This window comes from Chiloscyllium plagiosum, unplaced genomic scaffold (genome assembly GCF_037043375.1).
Source record: "Chiloscyllium plagiosum isolate Xiang-an unplaced genomic scaffold, Cpla_swu_hap1 HiC_scaffold_10, whole genome shotgun sequence".
NCBI lineage: Eukaryota > Metazoa > Chordata > Chondrichthyes > Orectolobiformes > Hemiscylliidae > Chiloscyllium > Chiloscyllium plagiosum.
The window spans coordinates 24,747,207-24,762,943 of NW_028270148.1; the positions used below are offsets into that span (position 1 = coordinate 24,747,207).

Below are 15,737 nucleotides of genomic sequence, written 5' to 3' on the forward strand. Positions count from 1 at the left end.
TGTGGAGGCTGGAAATCTGAATCTAAAACAGAAATTTCTGGTAAAACTCAGCAGGTCTGGCAACATCTGTACAGAGAAAGCACTGTTCATGTTTCAGGTCCAGTGACCCTTCTTCATAATGTACTTTCTTTTATGTTACCTTCTAACATAGTAATCCAAATGCTGCATTGGTTCAGTCTGTTTACAAGAAAAACAGTTGTGCTCCATGTACGAACAGCTACATGAGAAATTTCAATAGCATGGATGTTAATGTTATACAGAAATCACAGGTTAAAGCCATTTAGAGATCACTCATAGGTTGGTGACATACTTGTTTTTTTAATTTTAGAGTTTTTAAAAACTTTGTTTATCCAAAGAACAATATGAGTTTCAGTGTAATTGATAGTTAATAGAACAATTGTGAAAACACTGTAAAAGGATAATTAATTTAATAATAAAGGGAGCTGTGAGTCAGTTAATTGATGTTTCTTTCTCTCCACCCTCCATCCACGCCTTAACATGGAATGTTTTTTGAGTGCATTTACTCGACAATTAGTAGCTGGACAAACACTGGTCCAACTTATTAAACTAAATCTGTGCAGGTGACAATCCTGCATATAACTCACAAACATGAGACCTTCAGACAGGGAACCAGGCACTTTGCCTTATGTTGAGCCTGAATTTCTCAATTTTAACCAAAGTAGGAATTCCTAATTATGAGGAGTACTCTGAGTACTGATTCCAAAATACCTAATTGATCACTAGTCTGCCTTGATTAAATTGATGGTTTAATGATAAGATTACAAAGAAAAGGTCAAAAAGGTTCCAATAAGCTATTTTAATACTGGTGCAAGGCATAAGGATGGAAATTCAAGATGTATTTGTATTCCAGCTGAGCAAAAATATGCATTTCTAAAATAAGATTTTAACAAGGCCATTATTTGTTGCTAACAATTCTCCTTTGATTATATTTGGATTAACGTATAGTGAAAGATGAGTCCAATAGACCCATTTTACATTCCCATTAATTTTTAAAACACTAAATTGCACCTATATATTTTTGTTTATTCATGGGATGGAGGCATTGCTGGCTATGGCAGCATTTATTGCTTTCCTCTAATTGCGCTTGAGAAGGTAGCAGTGAGCTGCCATCTTGAACCACTCCAGTACATCAAACCTCTGGAGCCTGGTGCATTCAATAAGATTGTGGCTGACCTGTTTGTAAACGCAAATCTGTATTCTTACATACCTGTGATACCCCTTCGTTCCTTTGCTTAAAAAGAATCTATATACTTCTGCCTTAAAAATATTCAAAGACTCTTCTTCTATCACCTTTTCAGGATAAGAATTTCAAAGACTCTTGACCCTCTGAGTGAAGAAAAACTTGATTTATTCTGTAGTGACCTGTGACTCTAGATTCTTCCATTATGGGAAATATCGCTCTACATCTACCCTGTTAAAAGCCCTCAGGATATTACTTATTTCAACCAAACGACCTCTTACTTTTCTAACTCCAGTGGATACAAGGCCAGGCCCATCCAATCTTGCTTCATTTTGACCCAGTGATGGTGAAGGAACAACGATATATTTTCAAGTCTGGATGGTGAATGGCTTGGAGAGGAAACTGCAAATGTATTCTCCCATGCATCTACTGCCCTTGTCTTTCTAGTGTTAGAGGGGGATTTGGAAGGTTTGCCCTTAACAGAACCAAATGTCCTAAGATCAATATTAACAACAAAAAAAAAGATATGCAGCTTAAGGTTACTGAGGCATTTATGAATGTACACGTCTGTTTGCGTGAAACAATCAAGTGGTAAAGGACATTTATTTTCATATCCATCCTATTTTATTTTTTGTCAACAGAATGTAGTTTCCAAGTTAGAAAAATATTAAAGCAATTCTTTTGCTAATGTTATAATGTGTTTTTCTAGGGTTTGAGAGCATAGAGGCATAGTTGTTCCAACCTTGAGTTGTACATCAAGGTCAAATTGATGACACAAGGGTTTGTTTTTCCAAATCGATATTAACAATCCAAAGCAAAATGATTTTAGGCAATTTCAATCCTTTATGAGGAGGCAGAGTATAGAATAATTGGAATTTGTACTAATTAGTATTGAGTGTTTTGATTGGGTGGCTAATACAGTGTTAGAGTAGGAGGATATAATTATGAAGTAGGTTTATTCCCAGGTTTCTATCCCTACAATCTAGTTAATACTTTGTGTTCATCGCCACATCTGAACTGAGTCACTTTAATGATATTGAGATGAGTTTCTGACCCTATGTCCTGTCTATCATTGAGACCATTTACTTCTTTCCACCTCTGTAACGTTGCTCAATTTCACCATTGTCTTAACACGTTCTGAAAACCCCTCAAGCCTTTAATATCTTTAGATTTGACTATTCTAATATATAGCCTCGGATTTTGTGTTTTTCTGTGTGACCTCTGAGCTCTGTGTTTGGCAGCAACTACTGAAACCAGAACTCAGTGCTGGGAATAACTTAACCCCCTCAACCCCCATCAGTGTGTACAGACCCTCAAAGTATCTGTGCAGCCACACAGAGGGAGCATTGTGTACCAGTCACCCTCTTATCTATGAACTTGGAATATTGCAAAATTCTGCTGTCTGCATTCTGACTTGTACTAACTGCAATTCACTTGCCCTGTGCCCACTCATTTACATTAGCGCCAGGTCTGAAAATGATTTGATTTTAAAATGATCAGTTGTGTGTTCAAACCTTTCCATAGATTGGTCTCTCCTTGTCCCTGTAGCTTTTTCAAGCCTTATAACTCTTCTTCACGTCTGTGCTCAAATTCTGGCTTATTGCACATCTCAGTTTCGAATTGCTTGGAGAGAAGACCAGGAAATCTCCTTCCCTTTTCTGTAGGCCTTCTGTTTCTTCAATGGAACACAATTGCACTGAAAACTGAGAAGTTGGTGTTGACATTACCTCCTGCCTGGAAAGATCCTAAGCCACAATGGTGACCTTGAGAGCAACTGGCTGTGCGGTCCTTGCCCTCCTTTATGACCACAGGAAGAGTCAGTTTTAATGATCTGTATCAGTATCTGTGATCATCTCCTTGGTGAATTGTAGCTATCTCAAATTCCGTTGACTAAGGCTGAATTGACAGACGTGGGTCTGGCTGTTTGTTGAGGGCCTTCTTTTTTCATCTGCATATAAGTTCCCCCCTGCTTCTGCCAGTGCTCCATTCTGTGGCCTTTAAGAGATTTATAAATGATATTGAACCCATTACAAAAGTCCATTCTCTTTTGAATCTAATAATTTGTGACAATTCTTCAAACAACGCGGTTGACAGTATTCCATGAACTTCACAACAACTAAAGAAAGTCAAAAGTTTCATTCTGATGCATCTAAACAGCATTATGGTTGGGGGGAGGGGGGCTGGGCAGGGGTGGGAGGGGAAGTTACTCATGCTTCTGATTCTATGCTCAGCTATGAATGGTCAAAAGCAGACTTTCAAAGGACCTGTGAGGTGCCAAATGACAGGTTCAGTACCATGTTAGTGCTAGATGCTGACTGACCTCACAATTAGGACCTGACGACGAGCATCCTCCCCAAGTCCCGAACCAGCCTGACCGTTCATTGCCAATATTAACCGTCTTCACTCACAAAAGACCATGAGATGTAGGAGCAAGAGTAGGTCACTCAATCCATTGAGTCTGCTCTGCCATTCAATGAGATTGTGGCAGATCTGATAATCATTAACACCACCTCCTGCCTTTTCCCTACAACCCTTGATTCCCTTACTAATTAAAAATCTGTCTGTCTCAGCCTTGAATGTACTTAATGACTCAGCCTCCATAGCCATTTGTGTGAGGAATTCCACAGAATCTCTACCCTCTGGGAAAAGAAATGCCTCCGCACCTTGGTCTTAAATGTGTGACTCCTTATTCTGGAATTATAGCCTCTGGTTCGAGACTCTCCCATAAGGGGAAACAAACTTTCTACATCTACCCTGTTACATCCCTAAGAATCTTGCATGTTTCAATAAGATCAACTGTCATTCCTCTAAATTCCAATGATTACAAACCTAACTTACTTAACTATTCTCATAAGACAGTCCTTTCATATCTGGTATCAGCTCTGGTCCCCAGTTTACTTGGCTGGTGTACTCGGGGTAACAGAAAATGTTGACCCACTTTCCATACTTAATGTGAACTATTATTTATTACAAATAAATCAATTCTAACCATAGGAAAGCAAAAATATGAATTATCAACATGTATCTCTAGTAGCTGAAACTCATACCCTACAGACCAATGCAGACTGACATAGACTACAAACAAACATGGATGTAATGGGTGAAGGAAAAAATATTGGGAACTACAGTTCAGTAGCACCCAGTCCACAGCATTTGGATGAGGCTCCCCTTTGCTTCTTCCAAGTCATTCAAATTTCTAATCTTCATATCCAAGTTCTTTCAATTTGGATCTAATTTTTTAAAAAAAGCATCAGTCTGTCTCTGGGAGAAACTTGCTTCACACATGGGGTGCTTTTGCGTCTCAAAATCTACCCCACTGCCTGAACAAAAGTAACAGTGTGAAAGAAAACTCACAATGAGTTCCAGTAACTTGTTTTTAAAAGTGCAGAACTCTTTTCACACTCCTTGGTTTACAGCAGCATCCTTTTCCCATGCTGGTCCACAATCTGAAATAAAGAAAAAGAAAAACAAAAAAGATGTGGTCTTTACACTATGAACTGAGCTAAGCTGAAAATTGAGGTTGCAGCCAGCAGTTCAATTCAGGAAAGTTTCCTATTTTTAAAACCACACTAAAACCACGCTGTTTACAACGATGCTTGACAGTGTTCAGAAAAGATTTACAAGGATGTTTGAGTGTTTGAGCTATGGGGAGAGGCTGAATAGGCTGGGGCTGTTTTCCCTGGAGTGTGGGAGGCTGAGGGGTGACCTTGTAGAGATTTATAAAAAAACAAGAGGGGCATGGATAGGGTAAATAGACAAGGTCTTTTCCCTGGGGTGGGGGAGTTCAGAACTAGAGGGCTTAGACTTAGGATGAGAAGGGAAAGATTTAAAAGGGACTTAAGAGATAACCTTTTCACACAGAGGGAGGTGTGTGTTTGGAATGAGCTGCCAGAAGCAGTGGTGGAGGCTGGTACAATTATAGCATTTAAAAGGCATCTGGATGGCAGTATGAATAGAAAGTATGTAGAGGGATATGGGCCATGTGCTGGCAAATGGGGCTGAATTAGTTTAGGAAATATGATCAACATCAATAAGTTGGACTGAAGGTTCTATTTCCGTGCTGTACATCTCTCTGTGACATATATGTTATTATTATATATCCATGGACCAGGCACTTTATCTGCACCTAATATATAAGATCAAACAAAATTTGTTTAGGATCAAAAGAGCAAAAGAATGTGACACTTAGTCCAAGAATAGTGGAAACTAGAAGGAATGATGCAAGCTTCAGTGTTATTTTTCCATGGCCATTATTATTAGATAGTAAGTGTTTATGTCATATTGGCCTGGATTTATTTTACAAGAAGTGTAAAACACAGTGACAGGTCATTCGGCCAAACTAGTCCATGCTTATTAATCTACACAATTTAATAGTATTTTATCTACTCTCTAGACTGAAGACTTTATGGTTCTTTTAATTCTTTTTTGTGAAGCCTGTATTAAATGCTGGCAAACTGACAAATTTTTAAAAATAACTCATAAAATACTAGGAGTAGAGGTGGGAGGATCTCCACCTTCTCTTCCAAAGCAAATAACAGATCAGGAACAGAGCTAAAGATGAAGACTCCTTGATCCAGAGTTCCCATTACTGAAATTCAATGAGCAGGACCTACTCTAGCAGTCTTGATTGACACATTCAGTAACATGAGGCACAGCTGTCACCACAAGGATTCACGTGGACAGAATGACCTATAAATGGTCTAAAACCTCACAGTTAAAATGAAAGTGAGTTTTGTATTGGTCCCCTTGCTCAAAGGTCTAATGGAACAGTGTCAGGTACACCAATCCTGCTCATGTGGAGTAACTGCAACCAACTATCCCATGGAAATGAGCACAAGTTTTAAAAGGGATGAACAGTTGGAAAGATTAAAGAATCATAAGTTCCACAGTCTAGAGAGTAAACAAAATACTATTAAATTGTGTAGATTAATAAAAATGGACTAGTTTGGCCGAATGGCCTATCCCTGTGCTTTGCATTCCTTGTAAAATTAATCCAGGTCAATATGTGCATAGTTAACCTCAAAGTCAGACTAGATGACATGAAATGGAAGTGAGTGAATTGCATGCTTAAAAGCAATACCATGGAAAAGACAAACAAAGTATGATGGGTGTGATTTTCCTCTTCCTAATAGAAGAATTAGTGAGAAAGGGAAATAATTGGGCGTGTTTGTCCTGGCGAGAAATTCATCCACAAATCAACACCCTTTAATTAAGTGTTGGGTGAGAAAGCTCATAGGCAACTGCATCAATTCACCACCAATTAAGGTCCTAAGTGGTCAATCAATGGCCACTCAAGGACCTCAACTTGCCAGCTCCCCAATCATCAGCCTCTTTGGTCTGATAGAAAGATAGCTAATTTCCTAACTGATAAATGAGGCGACTGGTAATGCCTGAATCTGAGGCAATTTGAGGCACTGATGAGCAATAAGGCGGTTGTGTCTGAAAGCCTGACTTTCCTCTTCCCACGACCTTCATCCCTAGAGAAGAAAATAAGTAACTATTCACCGTCGGATCCCTCAAGACATAGGCCTTGACTGACAGATTTAGGCTCAGAACCTGCTGACCTCTGATTGGCTGGTAGCTTCTGGCAGCCCAAGTCACCAGTGTCGAGGCCTGTGATAGCATGAAATAATAGCTGTCAATTGCCTGTTAGCTCTTAATGGATTCAATGGCCAGCAGTTCAGTGGGTTCTCTCACTGGTTAAGATAACTTGCTAAGTGCCACATAACACACTTGCCCCAAGACTTGGGGAGAAAAGGAAAATCATGCCCTATAGCTGATTTGAATGGAGTTAGATCTTTTTTATTACTTCGCAGGATGCGAGCATCACTAGCAAGGCATTGCTTGGCATTTGTTGTCCATCCCTAGTCATAGAGTCATACAGCATAGAAACTGACACTTCAGTCCAACTAGGTGCCCTTGAGAGCATGCTGGTAAGCTACCTTCTTGAACTGTTGCCATCTATCTGGTGTAGCTACTCCCATAATGTGTTAGAAAGGGAATTCCAAGATTTTGATCCTGCAGTGGTGAAGAAACTGAGATATAACTTCAAGTCAGGGTGGTGTGTGGTTTGAAAGGAACTTGTGACCATAAGGTCATAAGAAATAGAAACAGGAGAAGGCTGTTTGTCCTCTTGAGCCTATTCTGCCATTCAATAGGATTGTGGCTGATCTGAAACTCCTCATGTCCACTTCCCTGCCCTTTCCCTTGATGCCTTAGCTGGTCAAGAATCTATCTATCTCAGCCTTAAATGTACGTAAGGACTCTTCCCCAACAGCTCTCTGTGGCAAGGGGTTCAAAAAACTCACAACACTTTGAGGCAAGAAGTTCCTCCTCACCCCAGACTTAAATTGCCACCCTTTAATTCTGAGACTGTGCCCTCTAGACGGAGACTCTCCCAAGAGGGGAACATCCTGTCAGTATTTTCTCCGTCATGACCCTTAAGAATCCTATATGTTTCAATGAGAACACCTCTCATTCTTCTAAATGCCAATGTGGTAGTGTCAAAACCTATTTAACCTTCTCTGATAAGGCAATCCTTCACACCAGTATCATCCTTGTCAATGTTCTTTGAACAAGCTTCAATGAAATAATATACTTTCTCAAAAAAGGGGATCAAACCTTCTCGCAGTTCTCCAGATGTGGCCTCAACACTACCTTGTACAATTGCACTAAGAATTCCTTACTCTTTATTCCAACCCCTTGAAATAAGGGCCAACATTGCACTAGCCTTCCAGATTACTCACTGCACACACATGCTGGCTTTCTGTGTCTCATGCACAAGTACCCCCAAGTCCCTTTGTGTTGCAGTTTTCTGCAATTTTCTCCATTTAAATAATACTCTATGTAGGTGGTGTTCCAATGCCATGCAAAAAAGATTAACATAAAAACAGATGATCTTCCCTAGTTGAATGGTCTTTTCTTATCCTTGAAATGCTGTTCCTTTATTGGATCTGTTGAGCCTATCATTCACAGGACTGTGAACAGCAGTCTTTTAATCTCTGCTACCTGATGACGTATTCCAACAGGAGTTCCACATTAAATAGAAGTTTCTTTGCATGTTGAAATAGGGTAGGCAGGAATGCTGTAGATCCCGTTACACTGGCAACATTCTTCTCCCTTAGCAAACAATCTTAGCTCTCTTTCAATAATTCTCAATTGTATGTGCATTTAAATGGTGTTGGTCATACTGTGTACAGATCCGTAAACTTTCAAATAGAAGAGCAGGTTTCTTTTTGACTGAAGCAAACAATTAAAGATAAAATCAGGAGGAAACTGTGAAAGGAAGGCTTATGATTTTGATGATCAATGTAAATTAATATCTTTTCCAAAGCTTTCCTCTGTTTTTCATAATTGACTTATGCAGATTTACATTGGAGTATTTCATCAAAATGAGCATTCCGTAATTTGATGTGTCATTGTATACAGGAAGAGAACATGCACTTTAAAAGTTTAGAATTTCAGATCTGAACTCATTTAAAAATCTTATATCCCACATTCAATTAAAAGACAGACAGTGCTTTTGATCCCAAGTTAAGTTATAATTGATATGAATTATTGCTGGCTATATCAAAATAAATGGCAAATATCTATAATCTGAAATAGGTCAACTGTTCATTGTGAGCTTCTTTGCATATTTAGCTCACAACCTATGGGGAAATATGTGAATTGAGATTAGAATAAAAACAATTTTCATTATCAGGTTGAGAATCAGAACCCTGAGGAAGGTTTTTGTCAGTTGGTACCTTTTGAAGAGAGCTGGTTTTTTTTGTTTTTATGAGGGAGAGTTAACAACCTTTAAAGAAGGATACAAATTGGCCGTGGTATAGCGTGGAAGGAGTTCCACGATAGAACAATCAAAACATGAACTTTAAACAGAGTGGCATGATGAGATGAACAAACAATTCTCATCTGGAAATTGTTATGCTTTGGTTGAATACATATAATAAAAATCATTTCCTCTAGTATTTGATGTTAAACCTGCCTGGGCTTATTCTTACATAATGTGGAGCCATATATTATATGTATATCTGTAAAATATGAATACATATTGTTTATATATATTTAAATGCTTCAAATTACAGAATTTTTTGGAGGGCAGAAGGAGATATTGCAATCTTTCATTTCTGAGCTGTTTCTTTGAATGGTCTATCCAGTTAGCACTACTGCACTTTCTTGCAGTTTATTTCTTTTCAAGCATTTATCCATTTCCTTTTCAAACCAAGATTTCTTGCTTTTTAAGCAATGGAGACAAATTCAAAACTATCCCACAATCCATTCCAGATCACAGCCAGGAAATTCTCTGCAGTCCCCTTGGGTTCATTTGTCAATTACGTTAAATGTGTACCCTCTGTTTGCCAACCTTTCTGCCAGTGCAAAGCAATTTCTTGTCATTTAATGTATCAAAAAGACTTAAGAATTTGAATTTCTCTGTTAAGGCTCCCCTGAACTGTGCTGTTCTCAGGTTAACAATTCAGTTTCTCTGGACTTGCAACATAATTTCACTTTGAATTCTGATTAATGGATTTAATTATCAAATCTTAAAACACTCAGACCATGGTGGCTCAGTGGTTAGCACTGCTGCCTCGGGTTCAATTCCCGCATCTGGCAGCTGTCTGTGTGGATTTTGCACATTCTCCTCGTGTCTGCGTGGGTTTCCTCTGGGTGCTCCAGTTTCCTCCCATAGTCCAAAGATGTGCAGATTAGGTGAATTGGCCATGCTAAATTGCCCGTAGTGTTAGGCGCATTAGTCAGGGGTGAATGTAGGGGAATGTAGGGTCTGGGTGGGTTGCTCTTCGGAGGGTCGGTGTGAACTTGTTGGGCCGAAGGGCCTGTTTCCACACTGTAGGGAATCTAATCTAATCTAATCACTTCACCAGTTAATTGTATGCAGGTGTGAATTTACTTAAAGTAGAAGTGCTAAATTTCGAACTATATTCCTATCCTCATCATTTTAACGGGACAGGATTAAGGTTTTACATACGCAAGTTGACACGGGAATTTCTAAGGGTTGCTTTTCCAGATGTGCAGTCTGTAACAATATCACCATCATCTCATTACCATTCCACCTCAACTACCAGAAATGCAAATTCAATTATCTCAAAGAACACTTAAGTAACTACCTAACAAACAAATCAAGTGACAGAGGTTATATGCTGGAGAAATTGGGAAATCACCCAAGAAGCAAGTGACTGAAAGCCAGAGTTTAATAACAAGTATGGTAACAGATTTAGTAACATTCTGGCAAGCAAACAAAACATACAAATTAGGAGAATAGTTTGCTAGTTGGCCCCTCCATCCCTAGCTGATCTGATTCCGCCTTGACTCCACATTCCCACCAACCTGTAAAAACCATAAATTGTGTGCTAATATAAAACAAAGAACTGCAGATGCTGGAGATCAAAACAAACAAATTAGGAGGAGGATCACTGCACTTGAAATATTAATTCAGTTTGCTCTTCACAGATGCTTCCAGACCTGCTGGGTTTGTCCAGCAATTTCTGTTTTTGTTTGTTCCCTAAATTGTGTAGCTCGGACACACAGCCCAAAGCTGTACACTGTGACAGCAAGTTTAATGATTAATGAACTGACTAATTTTGCTGTGATAGTAACTAATACCTTCCCCTCTTGAGACAAAAGGAAGTTTTATTATCTTTCCGATGATGTCCTTATGAAGGGTAATTTCTTCGACTATTCTTTTTCTGTATTTATTAATTTGATTTGTTTTTGTACTTTTGCAGTAATTGTATATCTAATTGTTTTAACTTATTACATGTGGCAAGCACTTGAATATTCTTACTTGTGTTGACTTGCAAGTAAAACAATTGTTAATCCTCTGGATATGTAACTGTAATGGGGTAAATTAACATTGTAATGCCACAGCAGGTTCTGCCCATATATGGACACGATTGTTAAACAATTGAGGACAATACATCAGAAAAGTAGGAAACTGTAATATGAACAAATGTTCATTGTGGCTCATATATTCTTGCTCTCAGCTCCTTGTGAGGCAGGTAAACTGTTCTCAGGAGTGGTCTAGTTGCTGGGTTTTTCTGTAGTATAGGTTTGGCTTTTTGGTTTTGGAATTTGAGACGTAAAATAGGGCTCGGTGTCTCAAGCAGACTGAATGTCTGAATTGTTCACCAGAATTTCACCTACTGCATGACCAAATACATATCAACTATTGAAACTCTGCCATTTAATCTCTTGCTTCTTTCAACATTTTCCGACAGCAAAGAACGTCCTCTGCCAGGTTTGAGACTAAAACATAATTGTCCAAAATAGTTGTAACCGTGATGAACATATAAAACTTCTTTCAGATTTTCCAATGGTGGGAATTGTAGCATATTTTTAAATTAAATGAAAAAGAACTTGAAAATTCTATATATTTGAAGTAAAAGCTCAATTTGCTAGAAATATACAGCTGCAGATATAAAGAGGAAGTGTATCGAAACTTTTAGATTGGGGAAGGTTCTTTATAATATCCTGCTTAAAATGCTGGGTACTCCACTTACATGGACGTACACATGTATACAGTATGTTCACACAGGTTCGATCACAAAGCAGCTACAAAATGGCTGGGAAAGATAATAAACCACAAAGACAAAAGCAAAGAAATACAAAACTAAGGAGTTGTGCTTACAAAAATAAGTAATATTGATGGAAGCTATAGTTATACATGAGGTATGCAAGAGAATGATTCATGGTGATTTAAATGTTAGTGCCACTGGTTCTATAAACAGCAAGTCTGGCGGGTCTACAACAAAAAGGCCCTGGCCTATAATTTCCACACCAGAGGTTGTTCTTTGGAGTTAAAATAACCGTCAGCTTCAAATAAAGTTGCTACTAATCCGACTCCAATCACAACTTCAGGTTGACCATCCATAAGAGGAGGGGACCTCGCAGTTTGAGAGTTTCCTTGTCCCAGCTTGGGGACCACAGAAGGTATATGCATTGGGTTTGTGGAAACCCAAATGTGAGCACATATCTGGGCTTTGGCCTTGATCACTAAAAGATTAGCTGAAAGACTTCTTTTTCCCACCACTCTTTCTAAGGGCCCTCTCACAGTAGTAAACCAAGGAGTTGGAAACAGTGTAACACCCCTGAGATGGTATGGATGACATGAAATGAATATTGTAAATACTGAGGCACCTCAGAGTGCTATATATGAGAAACCAATCTGTTTTGTACTTGGTATAATGTTAAAGTCGAACTGTTATTTATAAAAGTATATTTTTAGAAACAAAAAGGATTCCTGAAGGAGAAGATTTGGATACCCTCACCTCCTCCCAATCCCTACAATGGGCCGCTGAAGCTGTCCAGTCGCCTGCCTATCTGGCAGTGCCCAATACTCATCTCTGGTATGAGTGCCCATCACAAAAATATGAAAGAAGGGAACTTCCTTCAAGAGTGGCTATTGGTGGCTAGGGGACTGTCAGTAGAGAAATTCTGCTTCTGATGACCCCAGATATTACCCTTCAATATTTGCATTTATCACTGGGCCAGATCACCTTTAACTTAGTGCTCAGTAGGAGTGAAATTTGCTTTCAAAACTAAAAATGAATCTGGAAACTATTCATTGTCGTTACCGTATCAACAATTAACAACAGTAACCCGAGCTATGTCAATATGTTACACATACTATACCTTGTATCCAGTCATAATGATGTATGGAATGCTACAACTTTATTGACGTATATCATTTGAATTCACACCAGTTTGTTGACTGTTGAGTTTATAAAACCCCACCCTCGGAGAGGTGGAGGTTTCAGTTTGATTTTATTTTTAATGGCAACACCTTCACGACATGACGTTCTCTGACAAGTTATTGCTATGGAGATGATCGAACTGAGTTAATTAGATTAGCAATACCAAAGAAAACTGAGATGAAAGAAAAGCAATGCGATGCACTGACATGTCAGTTTGCTAATATCATGCTGTAAGTCTGGCAGACATTGTTCAAGGAAAGTCAGATATTTACTGGGCAGTGGGGACAAACTTGACTCAAACCAAACTAGAGAAAATTGTATTTGTAGCACTTTTGGGCAGATTTGGTGACACAAGTCAGTCCCCTGAATTACCTAACAATTATTATTTTAATATCAGTGTTGACCAGATAGGCTAACAGAGACAGTTAATTAACACCAATCCGGAAGTCTAGGCTAGTGCAATCATAATTTGACATCTCCTTTCTTTTGATCAATTGGTTCCAATGGTGCTTCATAACTTGGACATCAATGCGTCTTTAATAGATCAATTATAGTGCAGTTTCTGTATTACTACAGTCAATGTGTTTGTTGATAGAGTTGTGGTTGAAGTGTCATGCTTCTAGGAATTCTCGTGCATGTCTCTGTTTGGCTTGTCCTAGGATGGATGTGTTGTCCCAGTTGAAGTGGTGTCCTTCCTCATCTGTATGTAAAGATACTAGTGAGAGTGGGTCATGTCGTTTTGTGGCTAATTGATGTGGCTAGTTGATCCTTACATATGGATGAGAAAGAACACCACTTCGACTGGGACAACACATCTATCCTAGAACAAGCCAAACAGAGACACGCATGAGAATTCCTAAAAGCATGGCATTCAAAATAGAAATCTTATTGACAAACACATTAAATTTGATCCCATTTACCACCCCCTAAGAAAAAGAACAGGAAATAACATCACCATAGAAAATGATGTCACCACAAGAAATGATATCACCAACCCTAGGAAACTTAAACATATAAATAGAAAGTGGGCTACACTACCAGTGCTTCATTCGGAGGCTCACTGAGTATGTTACCTAGTATGGTGGCAAAACGTCTGAAAATGAACCTTCCAGCTCAGCAAGCAAACGTACATCCTGAATCCTTTCAAGTTTCACAACATCCTTCCAATAGGAAGGATATCAGAATTGTGCACAATATTCCAAAAGTGGCCTAATCAATGTCCTGTACAGCCACAACATGACCTCCAAACTCCTATACTCAATGCACTAATCAATAAAGGCAAACATACCAAATGCCTTCTTGACTATCTTATCTACCTGCGACTCTACTTTCAAGGAACTATGAACCTGCACTCCAAGGTCTCTTTGTTCAGCAACACTCTCTTGGACCTTACTGTTAAGTGTATAAGTTCTGCTAAGATTTGGTTTTTCCAAAATGCAGCACCTCACATTTATCTAAATTAAACTCCATCTGCCACTCCTCAACCCATTGGCCCATATGATCAAGATCCTGTTGTACTCTGAGGTTACCTTCTTCACTGTCCACTACACATTGAATCTTGATGTCATTTGCAAACTGACTAACTGTACCTCTTATGTTCACATCCAAATTATTTATATAAATGACACAAAGTAATGGACCCAGCATCGATCCTTGTGACACTCTACTGGTCACAGGCCTCCAGTCTGTAAAGCAACTCTCCACCACCACCCAATGTCTTCTATCTTTTGAGTCAGTTCTGTATTGAAATGGCTAGTTCTCCTTGTATTGGATGAGATCTAACCTTGCTAACCAGTCTCCCATGAGGAGACTTGTTAAACGCCTTACTGAAGTCCATATAGATCACATCCATCGCTCTGCCCTCATCAATCCTCTTTGTTACTTCTTCCATTACACTCTCAACACACCTGAATCGAATAATCTTTTCAAGTCCTAGGCCCCACTCAGCGCCTCAAGCCCTCTGAACAGAGGAAATTGAATTGAGGATTCAAAGTCTAGCCTAAGTGATGGTGACCATGAAACTATCTTTAATTGTCATAAAAGCCCATTTGATTCACTTATTTTCTTCAGGGAAGGAAAGTTGGTATCCTTATTCAGTCTGACTTACACATGACTCCAGGCCGAGGCAATGTGGTCAACTCTTAGCTGCCTTCTGAAATCTCCAAGCAAGCCAAAGACAACTAGGGATGGACAACAAAATGCTGATCTTGCCAGTGATAGCCATGTCCCATGGAAGAATTAGAAAACCTTTCAATGATAATTTTTATCCTACTACTTCCCCTCCACCAATAGAGACTAATCGATGAGTAACTGAGGAGAAGAACCATTGAGCTCTACAGAAGTTTCTTCAAAACCACTTCAGCTTTCACTTGTTACTGTCTTCCTGCAAAAGTTTCTAAAACTTCCACCTTCTGAATGATCTCTCAAAACATCAAATTCCATCTGCTCCTCAACGTTCTCCACTATCATAGTAAACTTTATGCATGTTGAAGTGATACTTCTTATAAAGTCCAATTTGTTACTTATAGGGCAATGAAATATTTTTAAAAGAACATGATTATATTTTCATTTTCAATCGATTATTATTACCAAAACCCGTCTTTTCTGAAATCGTTATTCTTTTAAGTTAATTGGCAGCAAACCACTGAGAACGTAAGTAGTACAGTGGTGCCTCCTAGTGGAGCATGAAATATTATGTTGTTCCCAGGGAACTTATAGTCAGAGAGTCTTCCTTTTGAATCCTCTATTCAGGGATAACGTCACATTCTCATTACTGAGAATAAACCAATTGGCTTGGACCTTACATCAGATCATAAGATCATAGAGTA

General features: G+C 38.8%; 1 protein-coding gene and 1 long non-coding RNA gene across 3 annotated transcripts in view; one reads left to right on the forward strand and one right to left on the reverse strand.

Moving 5' to 3' along the window:
- The window catches only part of LOC122553170 (neuroblast differentiation-associated protein AHNAK), a 106,169-nt gene that overhangs the window by 66,413 nt on the left and 24,019 nt on the right, over positions 1–15,737 (forward strand). The window lies entirely within an intron of this gene.
- On the reverse strand, positions 2,745–13,115 carry LOC148148924 (uncharacterized). Its single transcript, XR_015758275.1, has 3 exons — positions 12,848–13,115; positions 4,556–4,647; positions 2,745–3,196 (listed from the first exon to the last, which is right to left on the reverse strand). It is a non-coding gene; the product is annotated as an uncharacterized LOC148148924 (long non-coding RNA).